General features: G+C 40.1%; 1 long non-coding RNA gene across 1 annotated transcript; it reads left to right on the forward strand.

Moving 5' to 3' along the window:
• The first annotated feature begins 7,460 nt into the window (after positions 1-7,460).
• On the forward strand, positions 7,461-9,193 carry LOC145549054 (uncharacterized). Its single transcript, XR_014085029.1, has 2 exons — positions 7,461-7,921; positions 8,028-9,193. It is a non-coding gene; the product is annotated as an uncharacterized LOC145549054 (long non-coding RNA).
• The last annotated feature ends 8,543 nt before the right edge of the window (positions 9,194-17,736 follow it).

The following is a 17,736-nucleotide window of genomic DNA, read 5'->3' on the forward strand; positions in this document are numbered from 1 at the left end:
GTCCAAAGTGCGGCTCGCGGGCCATTTGTGGCCCTTGGACTGATTGTTTTATGGTCCCCAACTGCAAATTAAGAATGATGCAGGTGGTTGATGCAGATGGGGACTTTTTATTTTTAATTTGTGTGAAATTATTACCGACATAATTACAATGGAAAATGTTGAGTACAACAAAAGATATTCATTCTTTCTTTCTTTTTTTTACTGATTTTATTAAAGTGTTTTGAAATATTATATTCCAACTTAGGAAAAATTGTTCAATTGAGCCCAAAACTATTTATTTCTTTTGATACAGAAAAATATTTTGAATAAAATCACTTTCCGTCAAAAAAACTATCAAACTTCAATTGCTGGATTTTAGTTTCATTTTCTCGACCAAACCTTCTTGCATTGCAACAAATCTGATCAGAAAAACGCACAAGCCCACCTGAGGGGCTTCTGCTTCACCGATCAACGATTAAATAAGAGCTCAAAAAAATCACTGACACACTTTTCACCTGATTCTGCATCATTATATTCTGAGACGAGGAGAATATCTCTGCCCAAAAGCTTTATTAAAAACATTTACCCACACTGTTCTGTCACTTCCAGAACAGGAGGAGGCGAGGACCAACAATCAATACGCAGCAAAGGCTAAGTCCAATTATGTAAAAGTGTAAATTATAGATTTGGTCTGATGCCAAGGACACTTTGTTCGCGCACTCTTTGTTTCTGCTTCGCTTTCTCATGCAGACACACAAAAAAAAACGAGAAGAAAATATGAAATTCAAATGTTTTGAGCCACAAGCTATTTCAAGTGCACTGTGACTGCGCGGCGCACGCGTGAGACCGTATTCAAATTTCGGGCTCTTTAGCATCAGGGAGCACATTTTTCACGGAAGGTTTATGAAAAATGCATCCATTAATTCATTATTTCGATTGAACCTGGATTATAAAAACCACACAAAAAAAGAGAGACCGAAACACAACAGTGATTCTGTCTGCCTCGAGTTTCTATTTCCATAATTTAATTGAGGTCACAAAAGCAGCTTTGAAGGAAGCCAGGAGTTGCTTCGCCATATGTTTGCGTTGACCTTTAATTTTACGAGATGTGCGTTACACAATCCGCAGCTTCCACGGGTCAACCTCAGTGATTATTCACAGCAAAAAAAGAGAGAGAAACCAGCAGCTGTTGACTCTGACAGCCACATTCCTCTCCAGCCTCCCCGCGTTTCAATTTGTCTTACAGCAAAAAGCCGTTCCTTTTTTAAATAAATTTCCCACTCAGGTCCCGCTGAGGTGAACAATCCCACTCCTGCCACCACAACCGCAGATACGCCGAGGTCTTCGGAGAGGTTAAAGCATTCTGCCGATGTTGGAGGAGGAGAGACGCGGAGAGGGAGGGAGGGAGCGTCAGGAAACCGTCCCTCACAGCGTTCGCCCTTCCCCTGCTGCAGAAACGGCAGATCCCAACAGCCGGCCGCCACAGAACCCGTTCATGGGGCAACGCGCAACGAAAAGCCAAAGATTATCGCCCTGCAGCCGCCGCGGGGCCGATCGGAGACACGGCGCCCGGCCCAGGGGACGGGCTTCCCCGCAGCCGGCGGAGAGGTGCCGGTCCGATCCTGGGAGGGAAGGAGCGGTTCAGAGTGATGCTTCACCTCGCTACAGGCGGCCGTCCCAGCGGGCCGGCGAGCCGAGGCCTGAAGGCCACACACACAGAAATCCACGTCTCAAAGCACACCGATCCTTCCTCCAGATCCTCCTCAGCATCTTCCCCGCCGTGGGACTCGCAGTCCCAGCAAGATAAGGGTTAATATCAAACAGGAGCGCTGCTGCTGTAACCCTGCGTTGCTGAACGGTGGAGTCTGGGAGACCGTGGGTGTGTGATCCTTTCTGAGGTGATGCAAATCAACAAAACAAAGGAGTGTAAAACCAGAAACTACTGTCATTCAGGAGCTCATGGAAACGGCCACCTGGGAGACGGCCGAACGCATCAAGATGGAGGCTGGAGGCCAACACATTCAGAAACATACAGTAAAAACGCTTCATGTGTCAGGAGTCAAACTGCTTTACAGTCTGAATCCTAAACAAGATGCAGAAACTACGTCTGAGGGCCATTAAAGGCAGAACAAAAGCTTGTTTCCATGAAAAAAACTCAGATTTTTATGGTACCGTCATGCATTTTCTAGAAAAAAGACTTCAGCATTTCCAAAACACTTCCAAAGGTCAAATATTTTTGACTCTTGAAATTCACAAAATGTACAAAACACAAACATTTGTGAGAAAAAAACTCCAAAATTTTTAGATTAACAGCAGAAATATTCAAGAAAATTTGGAAATGTTTGAGTTCAAAGGTCAAAAGTTTCCGCCAAAATTTTTTAGAATAATTTCGGAAATTTTCTCATTATAAAATTCAAAATTCAAACCTTATTCCAAGAATCAGACATTTGACTTCCGTAAATCAGAGAATTTGTAAGTTGAAAATTGCCACAAAAAAATCTGAAATTCTTAGATTAATCCCAGAAATTTTCCTGAAAAGTCAAAACTTCCCAAAAAAAAAAAAACCCTCAAATTTTGAAATCAATCTTAGTAGGTTTCTAGAAAAAGTTTTGAAATTTCCCCAATTTTCACCAAAAAAATCCTAAAATTAAAAAAAAACTGTTGACTTTTGAACTTCACTGAATTTGGAAAAGTCGAAAATTGACAAAACTCTCAGAAATGTTAATGAGTGAAAGACAACATTCATACAGTTTCAAAGCAAATTTACGCTTCCATGATTGATGCAGAGCTAGCTAGCTCGTAATGCTAAATTAGCAGCTTCTTAGCGGTAGCCTCAGAATGAAGATGTCTGAATACGAAACAAACATTTCAGGAAACTCCAGTGAGAAATGGGATTGTTTCCAAACTGTTCAAAAACAGTTTGTTTCCTGTTTTTGAAGCGACCCGCTTAGCTTTCACATTCGAACTGCTCCAGAGTTCACTTCAGCCGAACGGAGACCGAGGTTTTCAGGCTGAAGTCTTTTTCTAAATACTTTTATCTCGACAAAACAGTAAATCAGCTGTAAAAATAGTATCAGGATAATTTGTGAGAATGACATACGAGTAAACTTGATTGATTTTCCTTTAATGATTTTAATAACCATGCTGAAAGGCTAAATAAAATATCAAATATAAGTGACAACCTTTGAGTTGGTGTCAACTCAAAATGAAAGTAAAAAATCTACTCAGAATAATTCACTCCAGATTATTTTGTCATTTATTTTTTAAAAGTGTCAGTAGATTCATTGTGACAGATTCATTGTTAATTTTGAAGAACAAAAAGCAGTGACAACCCGGTTTTCTCTGTGTTTGTTTTCTTGTCCTTCAGCAGGAAACCCAGTGAAAGTCATGCCTGCGGGTCATGAATCAATAGCTTGAGATTTTCGTGTCTGTGTTCACGTTTTGCTGTCAGACAGGATTGTAATTACATACGTCCAACAGTCCGGAGAGTCCAGGTTCTCAGGGTGTTGCCAGAAAATTAAACATGGTAGTTAAGGTTTTTGTCTACAACAATTTCTAAACTGATGGCTTATTTTAAAAGTTTAATTAGATTTGTTTTCAAATTTAAAGTTTGCAAATCAACCATGACTGAACTTTTAAAGTGGATCTATAAATTAGACACACCTCTAATAAAATGAAAAAAATAGGTTGCATAATACCGTCTATCAGCAAACCGTCTTGCAGCGGGAAGCGCAAAATAAAACGCTGTTCACTGACGATGACTACCATTGGTTTTAACTGTCAACTTGTCAAAGTACCGTGCAGACGTGATATATTAAAGAGAAAGAGACACAGTGTTTTGCTATCAACTCTCACCTCAACAATTACTAGATAAAGTCAAGAAAAGGTTTTAATTAAAAAAAAGAATAGCGAGGAAATGGGTCAGTTATGCTAGCTTGACTTTGACCACCTTAACATGTAGACATGCTGTGGAGCATGTCTGTCCGTTTTGGTTCGGTTAAAAACGGCGACGCACACAGCGACTCCGACAGATCGTCAGGAAAGCAGGTGTGGGAAATTAGCCAATCAGCCACCGCTGTGTTCAGACGATTCCTTCTTAATTATCACAAAATAAAATATGAAAACTGTAACGGGTTGAATGTTCTGTACTTTGTGTGGGAAATGTTTGTTTTTTGGTGCTGAATCCCGAAATGCTAGTGGAGCCATTGTCAGTCAGTTGCTATGACAACGGTTTTGTTCTGACGCAGAGTGAGAAAAAAATAAGATGAGTGCTTTTAGCTCCTCTGCGGTTTCTTTGGTTATTTTCCCCTTTGCTGTGGAGCCCTGCGCTGAATTAATAAAACCTACATCTCCAGGTTTTATTTAATGAAACTGTTGTATCGCAGCAGCGCAGCTACAGATGGCAAGTAAAAAAAAACAAAGTCTTTTTTCCTCTTTCAGTGTTTTGCGCATGCAGAAATTTCCAGGTGTAAACAATAAAATGCAACGTGTCTTTTGGCAATATTTGCCTGGTAATGACCTGGTATTGGATCAACGCCAAAATGTGCAGCAACTTCTACAGTCCAGTCACATTGCGGACGTTAAAACAAAGAAAGGATTTAAACGGCTAATGGATCGATAAAAACCAACACTAAACCCAAACAAGCTGACCTTTTAATAAAAACCGCTTGTATTTTGCATGTCGCTAACATTCCCCCCCCCCCCTTTTCCTGTCAGTGTTGCTTTCTCTTTACCTTTTCTACATAAGTTATCGACTGGCTAATTTGGTCTGCAGGCCCGGTGAGACGCCGCAGCATCGGCATGACAGCTTTATCTATTAGAGTGAGCCCAATGACAGCCTTGTTCCGGCGCTGTGTGCGCGCCGCTCCTCGTGTCGGGCTCATTCTCGGTTGCATTAGCACAGGAGGAGGACTGGGACACATCAACATCTTAATCAATACGCGAGAGTCAATTACTGAGGAAGCGCGTGCTTAAGCAAGATCTGATTATTGGGTTCATGTTCAGTCCACCAAATGGACCCAATCAATGCGATACGATATGTGGCGTATACACTCCTCACCTCCTGTCACCTCGCCCCAACGGTCCCCCCCCCCCAACCCAACACACACTCACATTCCTCACACACACCGGAGGAAAGGAAAGGAGGCTGATTGAAGTGACAAAAGGAGAGGATTTATGTTCTGCCGGTGAAAAAAAGGAGGGCTGTGGTGAACCTGTCCAGACAGAACGAGAGGATGAAGATGAAACGGCTGGAAGAGCTTCAACAAGCCTTTAAATAAGTCATATCTGGGCATGATTTAGGAGATAAGCAAACATCATTCCACTGCTCAGGCCTTACACACAGGAAAGTATTCCAGGTTACAACCCAAACTGTGGTTTTTGATTAATCCTCTAACTTATTAATCAATAATAGTTAACTGGACTATAGGCACATGGCATGTTATTGTTTGCATCCGGACACGCACAACGCCGAAGGGCAAAAAGACAATTCTGTTGCTGCAGTTCGGTTAACTAAACGAACCCTGGAGTTATTATTAATCTAGTGCGACGGCAAAGAAGAAAATGACACAGAAAAACTGCTGAACCACTCAAAACCACTCATTCTTATTTTTCAGTTTCCGTCAGCTTAGCGCTACACGCAGACCTGTTGCCATAACAACCGACTGACAACAGCTCGTCTAGCATCGACACCAAAAAAACATTTCCCACGCAAAGAGCAGAATATTCAGTCCGCTGCAGTTTTATGTTTTCCGGCCGGACGTTTATTTTGTTATCAGATGATCGTCTGAACACAGTGGTGGCTGATCACTTAAAACCCTAAACTTTACTGATGAGCTGTCAGAAATGGCGTGTAGCTGCCTTTTTTTAAAGTGAACCGAAACATACAGAATTCCACAGCACATCTACGCGTTAAGTTTGTCAAAGTCAAGCTAGCATAACTCTCCCTTTGCTATTGTTTTTCAGTTTAAAACTTTTAAATTAAAACATTTTAGTTGTTGTAGTGTTGGCAATTAGTGGCAAAGCCCTACATTCACACATGATTTAGCTCCCTGTGCTGACGACTTAACAGCTAAAGCCAATGCTAGCCATCATCTGTGAGCAGCTTTCTTGCCCTCCAGCAGGGAGCTGGGGGCGGGTCTTCAAGCTGCGTCCGACCAAAACAACCAATCAGAGTCAGGAGGAAGGTCTTAGAGCTGGCAGTCAACGTCATGTTGCTGATTAACATGAATAAACGATAAACCCAACTCTCCATGTAAAAAGAGCAAAGCAAACGGCTTTCTGTGGAGGAGAGATGCATAAATTACTGCAGAGATTAAACAGAAATGGGGGGGGCTGCACAGTGGCGCAGTTGGTAGAGCTGTTGCCTTGCAGCAAGAAGGTTCTGGGTTCGATTCCCGGCCTGGGGTCTTTCTGCATGGAGTTTCCATGTTCTCCCTGTGCATGGTGGGTTTTCTCCGGGTACTCCGGTTTCCTCCCACAGTCCAAAAACATGACTGTCAGGTTAATTGGCCTCTCCAAATTGCCCCTAGGTGTGAGTGTGTGTGTGCATGGTTGTGTGTCCTGTGTGTCTCTGTGTTGCCCTGCGACAGACTGGCGACCTGTCCAGGGTGACCCCGCCTCTCACCCGAAACGTTGGCTGGAGATGGGCACCAGCAACCCTCCCGACCCCACTGAGGGAAAAAGGGTGCAAGAAAATGGATGGATGGATGGATTAAACAGAAATAGGGTCTTGCAGGTTTCCCAGATTAAATTTTTTAAAAAGCAGCAATAAACAGATTTATCCTCTTTTTAAATTTTTTTTTTTGCCTTTTCAGGAATAAGAACATGATATGAATCAATTTGTCTTAATTTTTCTAAATTAAATTAGTGAAAGCCACTGGATGTCAATTTAATGTAGTAGTTTACATGAAATTGGAAGCAAAAACCTGGATGAATACTTATGCTGGGGTCTGTCGTAATAACCAATAAATCAATCACATAATTCGAGGTCAATAATTTCCATTTGCATGATTTAGAATTTTTCTGCTAAAAACTGGATGACAAAATTCTTCAGTTTGGCGCGTTGGTGTAAGTAGCCCTTTATTTTTGAAGGATAATTTTGTTTACAGACTTCATAATTCATTTTATTTGGTGCATCTGTTGTTTTATTTCTTTCTTTTGGATATTTAAAATATCTTCCAGTTCCAGTGTTCATCTGAATTTAAAATTTATTGATTTTGAGAATCTGTTCTTCCATTATTTAACTTAAATTTGGTTCCAAAATGACATTATTGTTTATCGCAATAACTTCAGGGACTATTCATCATCCAGCAAAATGTGTTGTTATGACAGAACTACTTAGATTTTCCTTTTTAAGATTTTAATTTCCTCTCTTTTGAGCGTTTTGGCTTAAAAATAAAATTTTAAGTTTAGGGTATTCTTGAATTGTGATCAAAGGTTGCCCAAAGTGCGGGCAGAGGGCCATTTGTGGCCCTCTGCCCGCACTTTGGGCACCGTTTCTTTAACATACTTTGCAGCACATCGTGTTGCTTTTCTTTTAAGCCTCGCAATGATTCAGCCACACAGTTCAGTGGGAGTGATCCTTCTCTCCGCTGTAGTATTTTCAAGGGCTTTGTGTTTCAGAAATCTGTGGGTGTGATTCTTTTTTTTTTATTCCTTTTCGACGTTTGGCTGTCATTTTTGCTTTTATGGAAGATTTTGTTTGGTGTGCTGCTCCTGTCCATAACCCGTCATCTTATCAAGACGGATCACACAGCGGGTTGCCTCGCCTCCTCGCTGAGAAACCTCGCCACACCTCGGGCCCCTCCTCGGCCCGGGGCCCCACCTCACTGTCAGACCACTTCTTTATTTACCTGACTGAAAAATTGCACCTGGAACGCAGAGGGCTCAACAAAGGGAAGAAAGAAGAAAAAAAAAAACAGGGCAATGAGAAAGTCGGGTGGTAGGTAGAGGACCAACAAGGCAAGAAATCAATAGCCGAGAGATTTTTAACTAAGGGCTTTTTTTCTCCCCTTCTCTCTCTCTCTCTGTCTTTTTTATCTCATAAGCTGCCAAACATCGCCAGCGAAACTTGGACGAGGCAGTCGTTGCCAGAGGGTGAATCATAGCAATATTGATTTGATTATGTAAAAGCTCAGTGGAACCTCAAGCCAGATGCAGAAATAACTCCTCACCTGGGTCCAGCGGGACGGGACTCACAATCGTTCTGAGGAGAAACGGAGACGGAGAGGGTGGAAGGAGGAAAATAGCCAAAAAAATAATGCATGCATTGTTGTGGATAAAAGCGTAATTACTGCTCCTCGCTGGTGAAACATTTACTTCCCCCTGTTTTTTTCTGGGTGATAATTAACACCGCTGGACTGTTGTTGAATTAGCTACTGAGGAACGTCAGATCTGCATGTGAATTTATGGGATTTTCCCCCCCCTGACGGCGTCATGGTAGACGGAAAACTGGGGGGAAAGTAAAGGAAGAGCATGTTGGGATTCTGATCTATGGCACCCTCTTCTGGACCCACAGTCGCTGCTTTTCTTCCTCCGCAGAGAACAAAACAAAGCCTCAGTTTATGCCATCATGCCTGTTACTCGTAGTGCAGGCCTGTCTCAGCAACCAGTTAATCGCATTTTAAATTAAAACAAGCTCAATAATTTCCATTTGCATGATTCTTCAGGTTTTCTATTTTCTTTCTATCAAAAATTAGATGATAAAAGTCTTCAGTCTGATGCTTTTGTCTTAACTGATCCTTATATTGAGTTTTGTTTTTAGACACTTCATGATTTATTTTATTTATTGTTTGTTGTTTTGTTTATTTACTTCAGATGTTTTAAAATATCTTCCAGCTCTAGTGTTAAACATCCTTTAGAATTTAAAGTTTACTAATATTTGAGAACGTGTTCTTGCATTATTATATCATTATCATTATATTGCCTGAAAATGATGCCAAAGCAACAATATTATCGGTTATCGCAAAAACTTCTGGAGATTTTTGGCACGAGGGCCAAAAATGTCAAGCTTGAAGTACTCTGGGGGCTGCAGAATGTTTTTGATGCATTTTTCTTTTTAAATATAACTGCAAAAACTATGTTAATAAACTAAATAAAGCAGTCAAATTTCTGTAGGCAAGGGATCTGTAAATCAATGTAGATTTAAGACATAAAAAGGTTTTTAAACCACATGTTGATCTATTATCTGTTTTATGGCTCACTTTTGTCAGGTGTAATAAATGCCCATGCACAGGTCTGCATTTTAGTAAAAATCACACGATGTTGTCTCTTTCACTATTAAAATAAATTTAAAGCAGAAACCTGGATGAATACTTTGTGTGTAAAATGTTACACCGACTGTATTTTTTTTAGAAAACCCTGCCATAAGTGAGAATTACACCCCAACATTGCTTTTAAAAGCATATTTGGCTGGCAAACCAAATTTAAATCTGCCTGAAATTGTGATAAAGGACCTGCCAGAATCGTTTCCAGGACCACAAATGGCCCCCGGGCCGCACTTTGGACACCCTTGTTGTAGTTGGTAAGAAAAATACGTATTAAGAAAAGTACTGTATTGTATTACACAATTTAATCCTTTCCTAAAATGAAGCTGTAGCAGGAGAATCCAGGGATGGTTTTAAATTAATTTGGCTGGCCTTTTTATTTTTTATATTCAAACTGTTGAGAATCAGTGACTGACGTTAACCGCCTCAAAACGATGGGATGCGTCGAAACTGTGTGTAAAACTTGGCTGTCATAATTGGCCCAGGCTGGAATCTTGTGTTTAACGCTAATCAGATCCTGAGGAGTAGGAGTGTCTGCGAAGGCGGCCGAGGCGAAGCGTCGATTAGCTCCAACACTTCGTGAGACTTCGTGACGCTACGGCTCCATCTCAGGCTCTCTCCGGTCCGACTGAAAAATCATTCTGAAACATTATTTCACTCATAAAACTTACATCATTTAATTTATGAAATAAAATTCACTGAATCACTGATTTTGAGGTAATTTTGTTTTCCTGCATTTTTTTAATCAATCAATCAATCAATCAATCAAATTTTATTTGTATAGCACATTTCAGCAGCAAGGCATTTCAAAGTGCTTTACATAATTAAAATAAAAACAGAAATAAACAGTGAGAAAGAGAGAAATTTAAAAAATAAAAATAAAAAAACAAAAAACATTACATCATTAAAACGTCGAAAAGAAAGAAGAAGAAAAAATTAAAAACATTAAAGACATAAAAACATGGAAGACATCAAAACCCGCACTCTAACCCTAATTTAGCCATAAGCAACTCTAAACAGGTGGGTTTTAAGTTGAGATTTAAAGGCACCCAGTGTTTCAGCTGTTTTACAGTTTTCTGGAATTTTGTTCCAAATCTGTGGTGCGTAGAAACTGAATGCTGCTTCTCCTCTTCTGGTTCTGGTTCTGGGGGATCTATCTTTAAGCATCTATGAAATCACCATATGCATAAAAACAGCAGCTTTAATTTTAAAACAATTAAGTTTTGCAAAACAATGCAGCTACACTTAAAAATTTTAACAAAAGAAACTAAAAAATGACAAATACAGGTTCCTAAAGTGAAGAGAAAATACACATTTTAGGCAAGTTTTGCTTTAGAAAAATGCAGCAGATGAAAGAGGAGGTAAAGGTATTTATAAAAATAAAATCTGACTGTTTTTCCACCATCATCCTGTGTGATGAGGTATTAATCTGATTTAGCGTGAAGGAACGCACAGACTCACACCTAAATGACATTGACTGGTTTAAGAGTAAAGATCAATTCCAGATTCCACATAATCATATTAACAGCCTAACCGACATTGATTTCTATCCGGATCAGGCCAAACAGGAACAAGTTGCATGCAAATGGGATAAAAAAGGCTTTTTTTTTAAAACCGTGAAAACGACACGGAGAACCTGAAGGACAGCCAGTACTTCAGGTTCGAGTTCTTAAATACATTTAATTCAGCTTTGATAAAAAAAAGACCAAATATGACGATTTCATCGGGAGTAAGGCTGCGGCTCTTAATTAAGGTTTCAGTGTGAAGCCTGGACTCCTGTAAGCCTCCAGAATAACAATAATTCCCATTCATTCGTAAAATCTCGTAATGATCACTCCCACACTGGACTCTGCCTCCAAATAACAGCAGCAAAACCATAAAATCAGCATATTGCAGCATCAATTCTGGCTCCATTTACGCTGATTCCTCCAATACTTTCGGCATATCTATTGGCACACTGCTGATCATTATTAAAGGGGAGGGACTATCATTTAATTAGCCTCCATCACTTTTTCTATTTTCTCAAATATTTTTACAAGCAATACGAGTTAAATTAGCTTCAGTGTGAAGGCAGATAAAGATGCATTTGCTGCTTTGTTCATGATAGAAAGCGCACCGTAATGTGTTACTACGTGAAGCAGTTTCTAATTACGCCAGCGGTGCTTCGAAGCCCTGCGAAGACCTGCGAAGACCTGCGAAGCCCTGCTCTCTCCGCTGGGCGCACATCCCCCCAACCAGCCCCAAATATAGACATATTTTCCAAGGGGCTGCAAACTCCGACTCATGCATTTCACCGATGTCAAAAAGCTCACAGAAAAGACAAAACCTCCCCACGTTTAATGCAAAAAAAATAAAAAATAAAGATCATGGGATTCATGCGCACATGGAAAATAACTACAGTGGTATTTGATTTACAAAAGCTTTTCTAAAAATGAAGACAAAGTAAATTCAAGTCTATTTACATGTTTTTTTTCCACAGCAACTTAAAGGGGATACAGAAAAAAGAGGAGTTGTGTTTTATCACCTGCTGTTTGTAAAGTGAGTCAAAAATTAACAGCAATAATTTTGATATTTAGCTTTTTATAAAAGAGAAATAGGGGTTTGTTTTTCAAAGTCATATTGTCACCATGTTATTCATTCGTTTATAAATGTCATAGTTTCAAACTAAATATTTAGTTAGTAAGCTAATACTTGGCTCCAATTTAAATATTTAGTCCCAAACTTAACATTTAGTTAGCAACCCCAAATTATTAACAGCAATAACTTTTATATTTAGCCTGTTATAAGAGAAAAATGGGGTATAGTTTTCAAAGTCATATTCATTTATTTATAAATATCAGTTTCAAATTAAATATCTGGTTAGACTAAACTATACATTTATCTCCAATTTAAATACTCAGCTCCATCCAAACATTTAGCTCTGAAACAGCTAAATATAGTTTTTAAAACTAAATATTTAACTAATATGCAAATTCCCTTGACGATAACCAGAAGTTGACTACCAAAATAAAAGCTGGGTCAAGACTGATTCCTTTAATGCTGATACCAATATTTGTCCAAATATTTTGAACATGTCGAACGCTATAACAAATAAAAAATAAAAAACATCTAAAAGTATGTTAGATCAAAAACAGAACCTATCATTGAGAGAGAGACCAAACAAAGACGTCTCTGTGTTCACACTGCTAAAAAACCAAAAACCTGAATCCGTCTCTCTGAGCATCCCTGGCACCGATCGCCAGGAGAAACACAAGTCAGAATTTAATGCTTTAACCACAAAAATAACCATCTTTAAGCAGGGATTAAATATTATTTTCATCACGTTTCTGTATTAACAAGGTTTATTGTTTTAATGTGATATTTTTGTTTTCATTGGCTACAAACAGAAAATCAAAATTAGCTGAAATAAAGGCTTAAAACTGGGTGTAATTAACCTGTTGCACTTGATGATTCAGCTACCAGGTTTAATTAAATTTGCAATAAGATTCTAATATATTAAATATGACGTTCATCTTGGATAAACAGTTTTGGGTCTTTTTAAATTAGAGGTGATATTTCTGTCAAAACTCGACTTTTCTACAGTTTGTGGTGTCATAAACGTTCTTGGATGGTTAATTTTGATTAGAAATACAAGTATTTGTAAATTATGATTTGGAAAAACTCAAAGTCCAATAACCAAATGTGTTTGTTGTTTTGTTGAAGTGGAGCTGCTCCTGTTCACTGTCGCCTCGTGACAGACGACTCAATGCAACCTGCGCTTCCTTCTCTACACGAGGACGGCCAGGAAACGAATTGGTCTCATGTTTTATATAAATATTTATGAATTGGACAACGTTCTTATTGTACATTTAATTAGATTGATTGGTTTCTGGTGCAGCTGCTAAGCATGACGCAGCGCACCGCGTTTGTTGAACTTATATTACAGGATAGACTAATAAAATGCTAATAATTCTATTTTCTTTGTAGGACAGGAAATTAGCAGTTTGTGCACAAGCGAAATTAGTAGACGTAAACTTTGAAACGCTCCTCGTGTCATTAAGTGCGTGCACAACTCCAGGGTCAAAGGATTTTAGTATCGGACACAGCGTTCCGTTTGGGAAAACTCACAGAGCCATTGGCTTTCTGCTCCCTTGACGCATGCAAGCATCCAGAAATTAAAAATGCTGCAAGGGGAAAAACAAGCAAATGATGCAATTAAAGGCCAACCCTTCTCATATAAAGCAAAATAAAAGCACTGTACAAATGGCAATAAACTGCGGATAATGACCTCAGGATGCCAAAGCAATATTTTTCCCCCCTTTTAATTGTACTTGTACTCACCCTCACCGTTTCATGTTATGGGGTCGGGCTTTTTAAACTTTTCACAGCTGCGTGGAAGAGAAGGGAAGGGGACAGCATCCCGGGGCGCTCTCAGGCACCGCTCTGGGTAGTTGTTGTTGTGCTGCCAGCTCCCAGGAACTTGGATTCATTAACCGCTTTCGCAGCGCAAACATTACCTTAAATGGGGAGGCCATGTGCTGGCAAGGAAACCCTCTCGCCTTTTTTCAATTACGTGGAATCAAACATCGCAGGTATGCTAGGCACAGGGAGGCAGAAAGGCTTTTACCTTCAGTCACCTCACGCAGCCGGAGTTTATTTTAAGGCCGATCTAGAAACACTGCAAAATCTTACCAAGTATTAGTGGACTAGTTTCTACTGCAAACATCTTAGTGCGCCTACAATAAGACAAAACTCACGTACATGCATGTAACCAGCTAATAAGACATTGTTCCCATGTTATAAGTGAAATAATCTACCAATAAAACTAGCATTTTTCATCAATAATAAGAAATTATTGACTTAAAGTTCTAAAGCGACGTCGTGTTTCTGGGAACTGACAGCCATCTTGGTAGGCAGTATGTAGTTGCTATGGCAACAATGGAAAGCTACAAGCTTAGCGCCAACTCTCACCTCATTCCTATCCAACTTACAAAGCAATATGAGACATTACGACTGTTACTTGATCATAACTTTTGAGTACTCTGCGTAACACAAATATAAGTGATATTTACTGTAGTACTCACTGCCGACAGCAAAATTAGCTTAGCTAGGCAGTTTGAAAAGGAAAATTGATACTTGAATCGAATTCTGCCCCTAGAAATCTCAATCGAATTGAAAGACTATGAAAGATTTTCCTCTCTACTTGTTAGTTTTGTTTTATTTCAAGTGTACTAAGATAGCTGCGGTAGAAACTAGACTAAAAATGCTTGGTGAGAATTGTTTCGCAGTGAAACGATACGCTGGCAGAAACTTCAACACGTGATTTCTCAAAGACAATCGTCTGCTGTACTTCATATTTACCCTGCTTTGATTTCTAACTTCGTAAAATGTCTTAAAAGCTGCATTCGACACATAAAGCTCTACGTGTTTCATTAAGCTTTGAATTTCGACATCCAGCGCCGCTTTCAGGATTTTTCCCATCACACCTGCAGCTCTGTGACTGCCAAAAAAAAAAAAAACCCAGCCTTAAATCTCCGTACGAAAAGGTTCGAACCTGCTTGCACAACAAGCCCGGAGTCTGTGCAGGTGGTGAGGTCACCGCACTGGAAAAGGATCCTGAAGACATTTCTCTAATGCGCCACAACTGGAGGGAGTTAGATGACGCGGTGAAAACAAGAAAGACGTCCAAAACGGGGCATGACGCGAGGGCTCTAAACCACATAAAAATGGCAGCCAGGTTTATGATAACATGCTGAAACAGGCACAGATCGTGGAGTGCTGTATAAAAGTTTAAATCCACCTCTAATTTCTTTATACTACATTTCCTGACTTTAAAGTCACCCAGACTTTCTGAAGATCTTTCTAAGTTTCCTTCAGATATCTGGATGCTTTCACACTGATTTAATGTCGTTTCACTGATCATGAGAAGTCTTTGTGCAGTGCTGAAAGAAAACTGTAGGACAAAAGAAGAGTTTTGAGGCCGTACAAAATTATTTATGAGGTAAAATGAGTGGAAAAAAGAAACAGCAAGCTGGGAGAGCTCTTGATCAAAACCAGTTGAACAGATTGCCAGAAAGTCTGGTTCTTTTGGAGCAACATATAATGAATTGAGGCTATTTTTTTTTAATAAATGACTTGGGTCACAGGGGTAACGGGAGGGTTTGGGTTGACCCTTCGTTTCTCAAGCAACAGCCTCCAGTTTGTTACCTGGATCTGCCAGGTGGAGGTTTAGTGCAGAAAACCACCAGAACTAGGCACCAAGACGACATCCTGCATTTCCTCTACAAATGTTTGCAAATCATTGTTTGTATTCTGCTAATGTTGAAACAACACAATTTCAGAATTTCAGCGTTTCCATTAAATATGAAATTTAATTAAAATCACAAGTAAGCTTGTTTATGCGATAAGTTATTAAAAATCAATGACGAATGTAACCAGTTACATGACACTAGTGATCATCAACTATCAGCCAATCAGAGGAGACTGTGTTTCACTCAGGCGGTACCGCACGGTTTGCTAGTTTATGGTCCGGTGTTTCCATCTCCATCTGGACTCCCACTGGGCAGGCAGGTCCAAACGCCTAGCAGGCGCCAACATGCTGTGAACGTTGCACATTTTTAGACCGCATCAGCGTTTGGTTATGGATTCACATCTCTCCAAACGAACTGGACTTTCTAGACAAACGGATTAGAGTTTGATTAAATCGGCTTGGTGGGAATAGACTCTCACTGTTTACCATGGAGATACAGTGATGCATTCTGGGTACAGAGTAAACGTCATTTGCTGCACTACATCATGGGTGGAGAGTGTGAGGAGAGGAAATGAAACTGCTGTGCAAACTTCAAAATAAGAGCATGAATATAAACAAATTCTCAACAGTCAACATCAACACAGACGTTGAACTGTTAGCTTACAAGACAGCAAAGTAAATTAGAGCTTTGGGATTTATCTGGAAACTTTCATGGGAACGCTTGGTGCGCCAAATGTTTCCAAAGTTAGCTACAGCGCTAAACAAAAAATTAGCTCAGTTATTAGCGGAAAAGCCGGGGAGTGAGGCCCCCTGAGCAACAGCCTGTAGCTGCACCCTAACCGTGACGTACCGCTGTTCTACGGAACTACAATGGAGCCAAGAGTGATCCCTCTACAGCTAAAACATCTTTTATTGAGAACGTTATTCAATCCATCAATCTGTTGAGGCAAATCACTGAATATAGCAGAATCTTGGAGCTAAAGGCAGATCATTACCTGCAAAATATTCCAACGCAAACAAAAACATACATTTATGTTATGTTCTGTTTTTAACACAGCTACAGTAAAACTCGCTCACCAAGTTTCAATCAAACTGGCCCCGTTTGTTTAAACCAAAACAAATCAAACGAAGAGGTTTTATTTCTTATAAACAGTAAGTATCTTTTCAAAGTATACCAGATTATAGTGGGGCACTGACCAGCATGATTCTGATGACTAAATGTAATGTTTGCTGCTGGTTTGTAACTGTATGATGTTTTTATGACTTGGTGTGTTTTGAACCTCCTTGTTCAAATAAACTTGACTTATAATCCAACTTTAAATCAATCTCCATATTGAACAACTGAGTTCCTAAAGGTGGAAACTGCAAACTTTATTGGCAGTTTGTGTGTTAGTGTGAAGAAACTTAGTGTTTACCTGCTGTTTGTAACTTTAATCAAAGATGATTGACTTACGACAATCCATTGCGGACCAGAGAAACACTCATTTTTTTTGTCTTTTTTATGGATTATTGGCATCAGTTCAGTGTGAAAAACAAAACGGCTGCAGCGGGATCATGGCTGTTCTGCAAAACATTAGTTTTTTTTATTTCCATAACATACAGTTACAGAAGCGGGATCAAAGTTTTTGAAGTGTCTTGTCAGCTCTTTAGCAGCGTCGCTTATAGCTCACTATGCTATCCAGAATCAATACAATATTTTTCTCCCAATAAATAATGTAGGCCTGAAAAAGGTCCATTGCGCACATCGACAGTTGGCTGCAATTAGGGGGCGGCGGCAGGAGTAACTGATGACAGTCCCTCCCTCCCTCCGGCGAACACCAGATCAGCAGAAATGAAGACGCGGAGACCACTTTGTCACTGGCTGGGCTTGGACCTGGAAATGACTCCTAATGGAAAACGGGCTCCCCGAGCCGCCGCTGCATCTGCTGCTCCAAGCACTTTCTCCGGGCCAATGGGCCAGCCTCGACCGGCTTCCAGCTCCGTTTATCTAAGCCTTTAAGATCCTCTGGGCAGCCGGCAGAAACCCGCGAGCTGAGGTCAGGCGGCGGCGGGGCGGACCAGTGTGTCCATTGTCAGAGAATTGTGACGGAAAATGCTTCGGCGAAGTGTTGAGATAAGAAGCAAGCGGTGCAGTAGTGTAGAAGATAAATAAAAAACAATCCATTCTCTACTACAAACACAGTGCAGCGTGACGTCTCAGCTCCCTGCTGGAGGCTAAAAGCTGCTCGTTGACTGCCACTACCTTTGGTTTTAGCTGTTAAC

This window comes from Poecilia reticulata, chromosome 1 (assembly GCF_904066995.2).
Source record: "Poecilia reticulata chromosome 1, P_reticulata-male-v2, whole genome shotgun sequence".
Lineage (NCBI taxonomy): Eukaryota > Metazoa > Chordata > Actinopteri > Cyprinodontiformes > Poeciliidae > Poecilia > Poecilia reticulata.